Below are 15792 nucleotides of genomic sequence, written 5' to 3'. Positions count from 1 at the left end.
GAAGAGGAAGCCTGGATAACTAATTTTCTTCCCTACCAAAGAATACTTCAATAACTTGATTTCTTGGGGACTAATGAAAATTACAGGACCAGGGATGTTTTTTTTCCCTACTTTATTTCTCTGTAAATACAGACTGAGTCATTAACAGGAGAAGGAACAGAGTGATCCCAGCAGTCTGCATCTTTAACACTGAAGTCTGTGTCTCTATCTCTCTGCTGCTCCTGGAGGCAGCTCTTAACAGCCACCTCCAGGATGATGTGGCTCAGAGACAACCAGCCTCATTGCTGAGCACTGTGATTTTTTTTCTACAACCAGGCAGATTGTTTAAACCACCACAGAGCAGGGGCAGAGCCTGCAAGAAGCTGAGGTAATCATTTTTGCATTAAATATCTGGCAAAGATGTGGGCTGTGGAAAGGGAGAAGGGACACGGAGGGAGGGAGGAGGTGCAGAATATAACAGTGAAAGATGAAGAAACAGTCTTTTAAAACAAATCCAGTGTTCCTTGGGAAGGTATGACACTGCAGCAATACTGGAGGCAGAGAAGGGAAGGCAGAAAGGCTGCACATCTGCATTCTACACATTTGGTTCTAATGTGATCTTTTGCCTTTATCTTTTTTTGTTGCTTCTCCATCCGGCTGCAAAGTTTTGCAAAAGACTCCCACTAACAAAGCCAACTAAAAAGGGAGGGTACTGTAGTGGTGCATCTTATCTATGGACATTTTGTTTTTCTGAGGAAATAAAACCCCATGTAATTTCTAGCAATGAGAAGTGAATCAGTTCTTTTGCTTAAAAAAACCCCCCACCTCATTTTCATATTTCCATATTTAATTTTTGCACTTGCATGTACATTTCTGTTATCTTCCAGCCACATGTTGCTATTTGTCTCTGTAGTGAAGGATTTTTTTTTCTTTTCTTTTTTTTTGACTGTGGGCTATGTGGAGCCTGACTTGCATGTAAAAGATCCACAGGGAAAAAATCCTCCAGTCCTCACTGAGAGCTGGCATGCTGCACGTTTTGTGGGAGCACTCCATGCTCACCACTACCTCAGACAGCATGTGGCACAGGCATGCAGCACCACACACCTACAGACCAGTATCACATGGCCAGAGTGCAAAGTCCCCCAGCAGATCAACAGGCGTGGGTGATGGGAGGCTGAAAAAAATTAGCAGCCACTAACTCTTCCAAGAATCAGCCAGATTTGGCCAACTAAACACTGTTTAACGCTCAGCCAGCCACTATGTAACTTCCACAGAGTACAACTGCCAAAACTTGGGTAGAAGGAGAGCTCTGAAATTTATGAGACCATTCCAGGCAATCTCACTGCATTTAGACTGTTTTTTATTTAGTCACCCTTCAGTTATCTGACTTTCAATGAGATTCAGGCTTCTAAGATATTTGGGTGCTTTCGAAAAGGTTACATGCAGTCACCAGCAGGCAGCCAAGACTCCTGCATTCAGCTATAATTAGTGAGACAGCTCACGGTTACGATACGTCTTAACCCAGAGGCAGCAGTGCTTGGACAGACATAATTTCTGTTGTGCTTTCTGGCAGACAAAATTTCAGACAGACTCTGGTTATGATTTAGTTTTGGTCTACATGTTCAGCGCTCAGTCAAACTCGTTGTGCAGCCAACACAGAGACTGCCTTCAACAGGAAAGGGAGCAAATGCAACATTTTCTGTTCGAACAATATTTCGGTTGTTCTGTCAGTGGACCACAGCCACTCATGAACTGCTCCCAGGCTGCAGACAGTTCTGGTTTGTCCACGTAAAACGTATTCAACAAATTTGTCCTGCAAGTTAGCAGAGGGGACATAGCACCAGTATCTCAGTGTTTCTTCTGGTGCCATCATGAAGCTGCCAAACCCACCAGTGTTCCTGCTCTCTGACAGGCATGTGCTGTCCTTGCAGCGGGAAAAGATGTTTAATGGAAGATTTTTTTCACCCCCAGTGGTGGAGTTGGAACTCAAAAAATACAACAGTGCACACTGTGTACTCACCTGGTGTGTACCTCCCTTCCATTTCACTCAGCTTTCTCTATCTCCATGTTTACAAGTCTTCCCTCCCTGGCACCCAGATGCCATTGTAGTCTTCAATGTTTGTGAAGTGACTGTTGATAATGTATGAAGATTATGATATCTTGTACAGGAATCGCCAGGGTTTGAACTTAAATAGGCTACAAGTAAAATAAGTGTGAGACTCTGGAAAAGTATTTGAAAATTAAGGAAAAAAACTTCTAAATGTGAACGTACCTGCAATTAATATTGAATTACCACTATAAATGTTAAATAGGATAAAGACCTCATACTACTATTTCTAATGTACAGGAAAAAAATGTGGGTTGTTCTTTTTTGGGGGGGAAGAGAAATGTTTATGTGTCATTTGGAACTTTGAAGGTTTAACTAGCCTATTCCTATGAAAATCTTAAAATTCAGCCAAAGACGTCATGGTATTACACACTTTTCTCCTGCAACTCTATTCATATTCTATGGCAAATGTAGCATTTTCCTTCTGGAGCAGTTAGCATAAAAGTTCTTGGTTAAGAGAAGCTTTTCTCTTGGAAAAGATAATCTGCCTTCAAAGTTGTAAGTTAAACAACTGAGTGGTCTAATTGATTGAACATTTACAAATTATAATTGAATTTGTGCCAAACTATGTGAAAAAGATTTATGTTCCGCTTCCCCAGACTGTTTATCCCTCATTTTTTTGTGTGTGTGTGCATGTGTGAACTGAATCTTTGGGAACTCCTTTCACTTGATGCATCATTGAGGTGGTTAAACACATTGCATTATGGCAGTCTGTCACATCAGTGTTTCACACTGAAATACTGGACTTGACACATCACTGGAAAAGGAAGTCAGACGATCCAAAATCCAGAGTTATGTTTCTTTTGAAACTTGAGATTCTGAAGACAGAGTTTTCACTTACTTAACTCCAACGGCAGGGAAAAAAAGAAAAGGAAAGAAAAGGAAAAGATATCTAATTAATTATAATGCAGCTTTTTAAGCATTACAAGAACTTGCATGAAAATAATAATATCTTGATTATCCTGCTTGTGAGTGGAGACAGGCAATACCTGTATTTATTTTGGTGAACCTCTGTAAAGTAGTTATGTAAGGACAACAGAGGAGGAGAGAGAATCTGACTCTCCAGCAAATAAAATGAAGTGCATTGTCATGTTTCTATGCAACAATGTCTAGAATATGACAACTCTAAAGCATGAACTCTTACCTGAACCCTTGATGTTGATGAAATCTAGCTGATGAACAATCTTCTTGAGAGAATGTTTCTTTCAACAGGCACGTGATCTAATACTTTTATGAAGACCTGTAGCAGTTTTGGGGCTGCATCTTGTATTTCCAAAGGAAGAATTGCAAGTCCATTGAAACACAAAGCTTAACTTCTAGAGTTGTGCAGAATATCCCCCAAAACAATGGTATCAACAGCAAAGGTACAAAGTTTGAAAATTTTGTTTTCCTATGTATAAACCCCAAAACAACTAAAAAACCTTTTACCGTGTCCTTCACCTTTACCTGTTTTCACGTGGTAACCCTCTGCATTGCCCAAACAAGTCCACTGCACATATGCAAGACTGTATGGGATCACCTTCAACTCTAACCAGAGCACCAGAATTTTTCTGTGGAGATTTCACCACAAAAAAAGAGTCAAAATTATGAGCAACCATATTTCAATATTGTAGTGCAAAAGGGTAGGAATAGTACTGGAACTTTTCAACTTTTTAACAAGTGGATGAGTAATCATGGAAACAAGAGTGAAGATAAATTGCCAGAGTTTGGAGGGAAAAGATATGTTAGCTTAAAATTATATGCAAGTCTCAGTTATTTAGTGTTTGTATGTAACAATGGAAGATATGCAATATATTAAGTCTAGCAATAAAAAGACAAGGTTTATAATAATATCAGAATGCTTGAAAATATGCCACACTATCACACACACGCACTGCATGTATTGTTTCTATTATTTTCATCTAAAGCTTTTTTGGAACTGAATTGATGATTTTTAAGCACTTCAGGGTTAACAATAGGATTTGTTGAAATTTCTCAAATATTCTACATTTTGGCATGCTTTACAGAGCTCTTGTGCAAAGAATGAGAAGTATTAAAATAATCTTAAATTTTCCATGGATTCTAAAGAATATCTGTTGCTTGAACACCCCATGGCATCCTTGATCCAATTTGCATGCCAGTTTATTCTCTCCTTCCATCTCTGAATCATCTCTAATTGACTCTACCTCACCATCGACGGTTTTCTTATGAAAAAGTCCTGCCTCTTACAACGCCCACCTCAGAGCTTCTGAGTTTATAATATGCAATTCAAGGCCTCACGGGATTCTCTAAGATTTACACAGCTGTGGCAAACAGCTTCAAAATTAACCACCTGACCTTCCCCAAAATGCTCAAAGAGCTCGAATTCCTTATTGCAGACAAAAGAATAAAACACATTTGGAGGCCCTAGGGCCATGATGTTTTTTTAGCTATCAGGCGTAAAAAAACGTCCCTCTGCTTTTCCAGAGGACTCCCTTTCACCACTGACTTTTTTATCTGCTCTCCACATTCTACTCCATCTTCCACCTCCACAAAGAAGCCTCGCTATTAGAAGGGCAATAAATGACCATTGAGGAAAGAGTGGTCACATCTACCCAGAAGCAAAAGAAGTGCTAAATTAGTATCAAATTCCCAGCTAAGACCTAGACTTAGACTTTGGTATGGGCAGAATATAGATTACAGTCTTTACTGAGCTCCCACAAAGTGGCACATATCTATTGTATCCTTCTAACTTCAGTGTAATTGCCAACACACTATGGGATAAGGCCTAAAACTTTACAGTATTTTTTCTATTTTGATTTATAATTAATTATTACAGTGAATACCTCAATTTACCTTCTATCTCATCTCAGGATTCATTTTCCATGAAAGAAACTCCTGTGAAAGAAACCAGTTTTTCCTCAGAAATTTACTTTCAAGATTGATGTTGAACTGAAGAGCAGAAAGACAAACACTTGGCACTCACCAAGGAGCAGCTCTAGGGCTGTTCTGGGTACATACCTCTCCCAAGAAGAGGAGAGGCTGGTGGGCACTCAGTTTAGATCCTTGTCAGCTTAAACATGTTCCACGTAGGTTAAAATACAGCAAATTCATACAGTGGGGCTTTGTCCCTTAACAGGGACACAGTCCTTGTCCAGCTCTAATCTGTAAATAATCAGTAAAATAACACCAGTTTCTTTGCCAAATTGCCTTATAAGGCCACAGCAGGGTCTGGATTTATCCATTACCGCAGGGTTTAATGACTTTAAGCACAACACTGAATTACACCTCCAATTGCTATTTCCATCTGATTAACACCAAAAAAATGCAGAAGGCTGGGTACATATCTACAGCACTGGTAAGTGGACTAACACACTGAGCCATAGCATGCCATATTTAATCCTCATTCAACACTTAACTCATGATTATTTACTGAGCCATTCAGAAAGGAATGTGATACTGCAAACTACAGAAGAGAAAAGGTTGTGCTGCTTAAAAAAAAATAATATTTGAAGCAGTTAGCAAAAATCTTTTAGGAAATATGTCACTGAAGTGATCTCCTATAGCTACTACTCCCATTACCCATACCAAAGGCTCACCAAAGTCACAATTGTGCAAATAACTACTCAGGAATGGGAGAAATGAGTTCACAGCTTTGCCCTTGGTCACAATCTAAATTGTAAAATTCACAGAGATTATTTTGAAAAATACTTGTCAATTTTACCATTGTGGCATAACTGGCTGAAGTTCATCCAAGTGGCCATTAACTAGTCTAGAAGTTTATCTAAACTCAGCATCACCATCATTAAGAAACTCGGTGAAAGGTAGTGTATGGATGTAGAACAATACTACCATTTTTAAATTACTAAAATAGAGCTTTGAGTTATAATAAGAACCAGAGCTAAAAGTTGAATGCCAGCTTTTTTGTTTTGTTTTGTTTTAGGCTTTCATGTTGACCTCTGCTCTACACAAACTTAAATCTGTTTTACATCAGAAGCTGCAGGGACAGAAGAGTACATGGGAAAAGAACATGTCTGGGAGTTTAGAGAGGACTAGCTAAATTTTTTGAGCTCCAGTGGGATTGGTGACATAACTAAAAAGCAACAAACAGCAGGTGAGAGGAAGGATTTAAATATAAATAAGGACACTTTGAAGCCATAGGTTTTTATTGATCACATTCACATTTACAAATCAAAGTCTCTGCTTTTAGAAAAATATTTAGCTAAGAAAGAATCTAAAAGCCATAAAATACCAAGCAGGGAAAGAAAAAATATTAGAGAAAAGTAAAGGCATGGAATCATGTTGATAAATATTCCCCAGACTAAAAAAATCAACTAAATACTGTATTTTCTTTAATTAAAAATCACTGAATTATTTAAGGATATCTGACTGAATTAATTATTGAAGACACATCAAGATCTGCCTGGTGGTGTGATTAGTTGTTTATATGGTTATTAAGAATTACCCATTTGGACCTGAATTCAACCTCCAATTAAAAAAGTTAATAGAAATCAATCCCACAAACAACTTAGCACATACACTCTCCATGCTTTAAAATGGTTAAATATTTTAATTCACATGATTCATTCATAGTAAAAAGAGAGTTTATTTTCTCTTTTCAGTGGTCAATGTATACAAAGAAATTATGTCCATTTAATGGTCACGGTTTAAAAGATAGCATTTGCCATCCTACTAAAGGTGCTGTTCAGGCTCTATCCATGGGATCAGAGTTCAAATAGCAGCACATTCAATCTGGAAAAAAGTGGTGGTTAAAATAGTGTAGTAATAACAGTTGCAGATAACAATCTGAAGAGCTGAAACCACTGAAACATGATGGTTTGCAGTCAGAAAATATATATGTCTTTTACCAGAATGTAACCCATTACACTGCTGACTGGGAGGAATAAAAATCCGGCGGGAAGACACAAAATTAGATCAGAGTTCTCTCAAATGAAAAGAAATCCAGTCTTGCTGAACTGAAATGTGATCATTTGGATAGCATTTCTATCAGTTCATTCATTTAAAACTCAATTAGAAACTTTGCTTTAACAAACACTAATGCACATGTGCATCTCAGCTCACCAGAGCAGGCCCATTGGTAGGTCTGGAGAGACGTTCCTCTACAGGGAACCCACAACCACACTTTGTGAACAGAGACACAGATTCACTCCACCAACTGAAGACAGACAGCAGAGGTACTGAATAGTATAAAACATGTCTCACCAGCTTGTGCAAGACATGCATTCAGCCCAGTTGGCCTTAACAGTGACCAAGTGGATGCCTGGGAATTAGTACAAGCAAGAAACAAACATTTAGTGATATTTACCCAGAAAACTTTGCTAGCCGCCAAAATTTGCATCTTAGAGGATTCTCATTAGCAGACCTTGCTGGATTTCTCTTCCATGAACTTCTCTAGTTGCCTACTGAATGCCCCCATAAAGGATCAATACCCACAGCATGAGGGCCCCCCCTGTGCAGAACCGTCATGATCCCCTCTGAGGCTGTGCATGTTACCTTCATTTAATCCCCTCACTTCTGGTATCAGAAAAAATAGTGGGTATTTCTTCCTCTCTGTGGCAATCATGATCTTCTGACCCTTTTTCTTATCTTTTCTGCATTACCTTTTTGGCAGACTGAAGAATATGGCCTATGTGGATGTTCCTCTGTAAAGGACGTAGAGTCAGGACTCCAGGGGTCCAAGGCTGCTGTCCAGCTCCGTGGAGGGTGTTCACACACCTTCACCTTGTACTTAAGGATTCACTTCATATGGGCTAAATTATTCTCCAAATATTTCTGGTTTTCCCTAGAGTAGACAGTCATGATGACAATTCTAATCTAAGACCTAATTTAGATACCAGGCTGCTGTTTTGAAGGAGACAAAGTTAGATCGAATTGCACTAAATTTATCAGGTGAAGATCTGAGTGTTTCTGTTTAGCGAGATATAGAAATTTGTGCCATTAATGGTTGCTATTTGACAGTGGTTTCTTTTCATTACATGAAATGAGAAAACAGAGCCAGTTCATTATGAAGATAGTGAAAGTTATAATAAGGCCAATACAGGCTGAATCCTACAAGTGCATGTGGGGAAAGTAATGTATAAAAATGCAACATCAAAGAAAGATGAGCAGGGAATGGAGAGCAAGAGAAACGTAATGAGCCAAGTCAGGCTGAAGTCTAAGATAATTGCCTAAGGATTACAGCACTTGGGAAATGCTATCCTACAGTAGGAGTAGAAAATGGTTGAAAATGAATGGGACCGAGTCAATCTGTAACCAAATGGTAAGGACCAGGATAATTTCCCCCCTTTTTCAGGTATAGAAGCTGAGTCTCTGAATAGAGCTAGTAGTGACTGTCTCACCCAGAACAGACCAGCCTGATCTGGGATCAGACCTGACTCAACTTGCTCTTTGCCCAAAAGTCTCTTCTAAGTATTTTTCATATTAATTCTGGAGCTAGAGAGAACTTAATAACCTGTCAGTGTGAAATAATTAACTCTCCTAATGGCAAAGGCATGGAGTGGGGTTTGTGGCCCAGTATAAGTTCTTGCTGTTTGTGCAGTGTTAAATAAGCCAGTTGATCAATGGTGCTCTGATGATTTATTAACGCCATGCTGCCAATGAGAACTCATGCTGAAACTTAGGATGGATCAAACTTAATTTTAAAATACTGAAGAGAATATAAAATCTTTCAAGGACTTATAGAACTGGTTGTATATTTGTCATCTACTAAGACACAAAGCAAAATACATCTGAAAAATAAGGAATGCATCTTCTCTTTCACCAGTTCAAAGCACTGCCAACAGCAGTAATAGCAAATTGTGTTTTATCATGTTTTCCTGCAATTCTGCAAAAATAGCTTGATATCCCAGTGTATTAAGCAATTCCTATGTAGTTTACTAAGTACATTCGTTTTTGAAGAAAGGGAGAAAAACCCTAAATCTATTTTCATTTGGGCAGGAGTACTTTGCTTTCTCATTTCAATGAAAACAATCCAAATGACCTGAAGTTCTCACTGAAAATAAAAAGCGTTATTAAAACTGCTGAAACAAAACACTACAAAATGTAATTTTCCTTTCTCATAAAAGATTCACAGCACCACACTGCCCTAGTTAAAATAGTTATTTCTAAAATTTAATTTATGATTTATGCCTTATTTAGGGTGACAGTGCACCCATCTAGTAGAGATTTATTTAGCAACTGTCTGCTACACCAAGAGAGGTGATGTTCTCCTTTACCTTTATATATAAACTTCTAAGCAGCATCACAGCAGAAACTGATCCCTAAACAATTAGCAGGCACTAAAAATCATATGGGAAACCAAGCAGAGTTTATATTTAAGAGGATTTGAACATGTGCACTGCCATCAGCTTTTGTGTATTTTTACAGTTCTGATATGCAAGTTTAAAACATATGTATATATTAAAGACAATTAAAGGATCCTGGAGATGTAGTAACACCTAAAATATTACTACACTCTGGACTTGCTCGGGCTTTTATCTCAGATGTGTACTGTTTGATAAAGATGTTAAAGTTTTATCTTTCCCATTTCACTCTTTAAGACTGAATCATGATAGACTGAACATTTTCTGAAGCCATCAGAAAGTTCTTTTTACACTGAGAAAAAAAGCTCAGTTGAACTTTTAGGCTTACATCCACATTGGCAAATAGTGCAGACCAGAAGTGGATCTGCAGAGCAAAACAGCTGACAGTAAGGACCAGAAATCTACATTACCGGCAATTTTAATTAATTTATTTATTCTTACGTTGGACTGTCTCTTGTTTAATCCCACAGATCAAGTACCTATTTCTATCTGGAGTGTGTCAGATGTGGTTGGTTTACTTTTATCCGAAATTAATTCCAGTTCATGCACTTGAGACAGTTCCTCAGCATGAATAAAAGCATAAACAGTGGAGATGGTCACAAGATTTAATTAAGAAGTTCAATCTTGAACTCCAAGTGTGGAGCCAGCAGTGAGCTGAGGAGATGAGGCACTTCCAGAAGCTCCAGCAGAACCAGGTTTTGGGCCACCAGGAACCACTGTTTTCTTACCAGGTGCCCTTAGCTATTTCTGTACAGATATTCTCTGCAGCTCTTGGGTTTGCATTCTGGCTGAAAATATGAAAAACTTGCTTCATACCACGCATCATACTGTGCATGAAAGCTATCCACATGACATGCAGTCTTCCAGAGATAACAATCATCTTCAGGTGATGCCAACAATTTTTACTGACTGAATGTGCGCGGTGCTCTGCTGAGCCCAGCCACTCAACACAGTCTGCTGAGCAACAAGAAAGAGTCTCTGGCCCTGCTATACTCTGTCAGCTTTCCTAACCGCTTCCAGAAATTAGTTCTGGGGACTTTCCTGATACATTTACATGAAAAGACAATGTACTCTTCAGCTCCCTCATACACATATTAGATCATACTCACATATCATGTTCCATAAGAGTGCATGCACGTTTCAGGCATCAGGGAGTTTTCCAAGCTTCCAGAACACAGAAGTCTATGAAGGCAGCAACTTGTAGACTTCTCAAGTCAGCTTCAGTGGATTTTCATGCCTGTGTAATGAAAATGAACATTGAGCTATTGCTTGTCATCAGAGACCTGCTGTATATGTGACACAAACAGGACAATTGTTAGTTTTATTTTGAATAGACAGACAAGGAGAAGAGAAATTTAAAGGCAGAGAAAGAGAGGTCAAAATACACCAGAAAAGCTCTAGAAAAATTTCTGGAAGAATAGGTGGTTTTTTATATAAAAGATTGGAGGCAGTAGATTAGTTTGTTAATACTCTTTTGGCTTGAGGGACTGTACATCATGTGAACACAGCATACTCCTGCTGAGAATTTTGGACCCAGCTAATTTTTAAGTCTCATGTAGACCATGAGAACTCTGGCCCTGAGCACTGTCCCAATATCCTAGAATTCTCAAGGTCTGCAAAATTATTTTGAGTGATCTATAGAGGTTTGCGTGTGGATGCAAGGCTTTTTATATGGAGATCCATTCCAAAGCATGTTAAGGTACCTATTTACTATGTAGACATAGCTGTTAAGGCTTTTTTAAAAAATCAAAGAATATGGAAGTATTATTTAAAGTTGAAGAGGATTTAGTGCCAGATCTTTAGTACCTTATGCAACCAATTGCTACCTTGTACCTCATAAAATATAGTAGAGCAGTTGAACTGCAGGCACTATAACTTGTACTTTGAATCTACCTAAATGTAAAAAGTAATAAACTATAGTGAGTGATCCTAGATTTTTAACTGGCATTCCAACTCCATTTGCCTTTCTAATGCATTTTAAAAAAGATCAATGTCCAACACTTAAGCTGCACATAAACTTCTTGCTCCTTTATATTATTTCCTATAAATAAAAATATAAATGCTTGCAGTTATGCAATTTGATCTTTGAGTACATGGTACTATAAATCTAGTCATGACATGATTTCCCCGGAAAATAAATATGACCTTTTCTTTTAAGATGCATGACAAAAAGGTTCTTTCTTAAGAACATAAACACCTAATAATCCAAACAGCCACTTAGCCCAAAAAGTAAAGACATTGCTCCTGGACATGGGTAGTCACTGGATACATGGTCTCCATGACAAGCAAAAAGCAAGTTCTTAGTCAGAAATTTTTTAGGGACAGAACTGTGCTACTGTCAGCCCTTTCCCCATATTTTCTTGACATATCTATTCTTCCTGTAGTTTTTCTTGTCTTCTGCCTTTTCTATCACGCTAACTTCAAATCTCCATTTCTTATCTCCCAATCCCCTTTATCTCCAAGGCTGTCAAGGTATACTACACATTTCCTAGATATGCCATAAGAAAGGTCTCTGGTCCATTTTTTTTTTTTAATGTACCATACCATATGTCTGTGACAATATTATTATATATATATTGTGGACACACCATATCACAGAAAATTCCTTAAGGTGTAATCAGCACCTACCTACTTTTAACTCCACAATATTAAAATGATATCTTGAGTTTGGACCTTGCCACTTTCCTGCCACTGTAGACATGATGTTCTAGGAGCTTAATATGTTAAACATATTAACAGTTGATACCAAAGCACTCTTACAGAGTTTACTTTCCATGTATAGAGGTATCCAATTTTGAAGTAAAAGAAAAATTAATAATGAAACAGATGAGGGAGATTTTTTTATGAATGAAATGAAACAGGATTTGATTTTAGCATCAAATATATACTATATAAAGGAATGTCTGTATTCTGTGTCAATTACTTACTCTACTTTGAACTTATGTTCTCTGCTTCGCAATTGAAACTATTCTTTCCCTTTAACTGAAGTTGCCAAAATACAGTCTTCATCAACATTGATTCAACACATCATCATCTAAACCAAGTGATAAAGCTGGTATTTATATTGTCAGGGGACTGATTACAGATGATGGCAACGACCATCTCAAAAGGTATAATTCTCTGCCACAGTGTATATCAGTATTTTTCTTAATTATTTCTGACATTTTACCTATTACTCCAAGGACTTTCTCAGAGGGCGGAAATAAAGGGGAAAAATGGGTTTTGTGCCACAGATGAAGAAATACATCTTCTGTAAGTAATTCCCAGAAGAAATCTTGGAAATCTTATGGGGTCAGGAAAGAGGCAAGAAAGTAGCATTTGTCACCCTTGCTGAATTGGTCATCTAAACTTACAGTAGCACTAAAGCTGAGTGACTTATCTGCCACCTCTTAGGGAGGAAGAAAAGTGAGGATAAAGAAGTATAAGGAGAAAAAAAGAACACTGTGAAAGTATCATCTAGAAAGCTGCCTAAAGATTTTGATCTTTCAGCTACTTATCTCCTATTTCCCTATAGTGGATGCGGACATCACTTCTGTTATTAGAAATCACATGTAGCAAAAATTAAGAACCGCACAGCTGAGGTTATGGCAAGAATAAAAGTTCACCAAGTTTAGGACAAGAAAATAATATCTGAGGGTGGCTGGGAGAAAAATGTCTAGCTGAAGAGCTGTACAGATGCAATAGAAATGGACAATGATCACCATCTACAGGGAATATTAAGGTAGGATGAGTGACAGGCAACCCACAAAATCAGGAGATGCCTTGCACATGAAAAAGGTTGTTACAAGCCACCACTTTTGACATGAGTTTGATGCAGGATGGACAAGTGGATTACAAAAGGCAACTTGTCATATAGCTCTAAAAAATGTTCAAGCATAGTTGGCTGCTCAGCTTAATGAGACCATTATTAAACTCTAGATAAGTAAATCAGGCTATAACAGAACTTCCTCTTCTTACCTTAAAAATATATAAAGACTGCAGTCATCTCAGAGCAATACATAAAGAACTTATCCTCTGAATCCTCCAGCACCCCATGTTGATGACCCACCAGCATGAGCATGGTTAGCAAAACATGAGTTTTACACAGCTATTGGGCCTATTTGATCTTGCACTATACAAATACAAATAAAACTAACAGCACTCCACAGAAGTTTCTACATATAAAAATGGATTGTTAGGTATAACAGGGTTTTTAACATGGGCTACTTAGGACATACCAGAAGCATGTAAATTATTCTGTATTTAACAGAATGAAACATCTATCTTTCAGATATTCACTAGTCAGGTGGTTTGTCCTTAATTTACACTCAATCAGAAATGAAAATGCCTTTTTTCCTCTACTTCTAGTGTTGGTTGCATGGTGGCCTGCCTTTAAGAAGGCATTCACTGCCTACCTCTGAGAGATAGAAGAGGAAGGGTGAGTGATTTTCATGCTCTGGCACTCATTGTAGGCTGTTTAATTTGTCAGGACTACTAGGCCATGGTTTTGTGCTTTGACAGGTTTTTGTTATTCCTGCTAATCCCATTTCTGTTGTGTAATGTGCGTGGCAGCATCTGGTGACAACAGAATAGAACACCTAATTGTGAATGAATACAGAGAGCCCTGTTCTGCCACATTGCCTGTTGCACTATTTTTGCATTTTTATGGCTGAGGGTGGGCTTACAGGAGCTGCAAAGCAGACAGCCCATCGTTGTAATCAAATTTGCCATTTGCATGTGTGTGTTCTCAGCAGTCTTCGTATTTCTATGGCCCTCAGGATTCCTTGAGTTTGGCTTTCTGGCTCCCTCTTCTGAACAGAGAAGATGATCATATGTAGTTATTAAACAACTTCTTTTTATTTTAATTATTAAGTCACAATGTGAAAGTGATGGTTTTAAGTGCATTTGAGTGTCACGAAAAGGAGCAGTACATGAGGAGAGCCAGTACCTGCAGAGCTGTCATTGCCTTCACCTATTGCATGGCTTAATTCCCTTGCTGGACACAAGAACCAGGAGCTGTCTGGGGATTTCCTCTCCATCTGAGCATTTTTTTGCTGCTCCAATCCATTATGATTTGTCAGTGACTAACTAGGTCCAGATTCAATTCTACTTTGCCACTTGATACGTACTAGGTTTGGGAGCTACGGGCTATGCTCAGTACTGCTCATATAGACAGGCTTAGCAAGTTGTATGAAAATGGGACACTGACTATAAATGCTTCCAAATGCAGGATATCTGTTTTTAAGCAGTGGTCTTAAGGATTTTGAGGGAAGGAGTTCAGCTCACCATCTTTAAAAGTTCCTGAAAGTAGATTACTGATTTAATCAAGAGTTTATACAAATACTGTCCTGGTAGGGTTCTAATCAGATGGCTTCATCTGTATATAATTTAAACTGGTTCCAGCTAATGTCAGTACTGCAACTTAATGCCTTCTCTTACAGGATGTGTTGAAAAACACTCTTTGGCAAGAAGCTAGTTTTGGTGTAACCATAGCTATCCAAAGTACTGATAGAACAGAGTGGTATACAATATTACAAGATGGACCAAGGTTATTATTTTACAGGACAGATGTTTTGAATAAACTGATAAGCCTTTAACAGAATCACAGAATGGGTGAGGTGAAAAGGGTCATCTGGTCCAACCTTCCTGCTTAAGAAGGGTCATCCTAGAGCACATGGCACAGAATTGCATCCAGATGGTTCTTGAAGGCCTCCAGCGAGGGCGACTCCACAACCTCTCCTGGCAATCTGTTCTAGTGTGTGGTCACCTGCACAGTGAAGAAGTTCTTCTTCATATTCAGGTGGAACTTCCTGTGCATCAATTTCTGCCCATTGCCTCTTGTCCTATTGCTTGGCACCAGAGGGTAGAACTTGGCTCCATCCTCTTGACACTGTTGCTTCAGATACTTATGGACATAGATGAGGTACCCTCTCAGACGTCTCTTCATGAGGCTGAACAGGCCCATTTCCCCCAGCCTTTCCTTGTAAGAGAGATGTTTTAGTCCCTTAATCATTTTTGTTGCCCTCTGCTGGACCTGCACCAGGAGCTCCACATCTCTCTTGTACTAAGGACAGAATTGGACACAGCACTCCAGATGTGGCCTAACTAGAGCTGAGTAGAGGGGCAGGATCACCTCCCTTGACCTGTTGGCCATGCTCTTCCTAATGTACCCTTTAGTGCCTTTTTCGGCTACTTCTTGGCCCCCAGGACGCACTGCTGGCTCACCAATGGCTTGTCGGCCACCAGTACCCCAAGCTCCTTCTCCACAGAGCAGCTTTCCAGTAGGTTGCCCCTCAGCCTGTACTGGTGCCTGGGGTTGATCTTCCCCAGGTGTAGAACCTCATAGTTGCCTCTGTTGAATTTCAGATTGTTTTTCTCTGTCCATCTCTCCAACCTGTTGAGGTCCTTCTGAAGGACCTCTGGGGTATCATCCACTCCTCACAGCTT

At 38.8% G+C, this 15792-nt stretch overlaps 1 long non-coding RNA gene across 1 annotated transcript in view; it reads left to right on the top strand.

Annotated features, from left to right (window-relative positions):
* Window positions 1-272: 272 nt before the first annotated feature.
* LOC116791959 overlaps window positions 273-15792 on the top strand; it is a 38736-nt gene continuing 23216 nt past the window's right edge. Inside the window, exon 1 of the long non-coding RNA XR_004358914.1 lies at window positions 273-367. This is a non-coding gene — a long non-coding RNA (uncharacterized LOC116791959). The remainder of the gene's footprint in view (window positions 368-15792) is intronic.

The sequence above is a fragment of the Chiroxiphia lanceolata genome, chromosome 10 (genome assembly GCF_009829145.1).
Source record: "Chiroxiphia lanceolata isolate bChiLan1 chromosome 10, bChiLan1.pri, whole genome shotgun sequence".
Taxonomy (NCBI): domain Eukaryota; kingdom Metazoa; phylum Chordata; class Aves; order Passeriformes; family Pipridae; genus Chiroxiphia; species Chiroxiphia lanceolata.
Note: the sequence above shows the minus strand (reverse complement) of the source record. Positions and strands in the feature narration are given on the sequence as shown.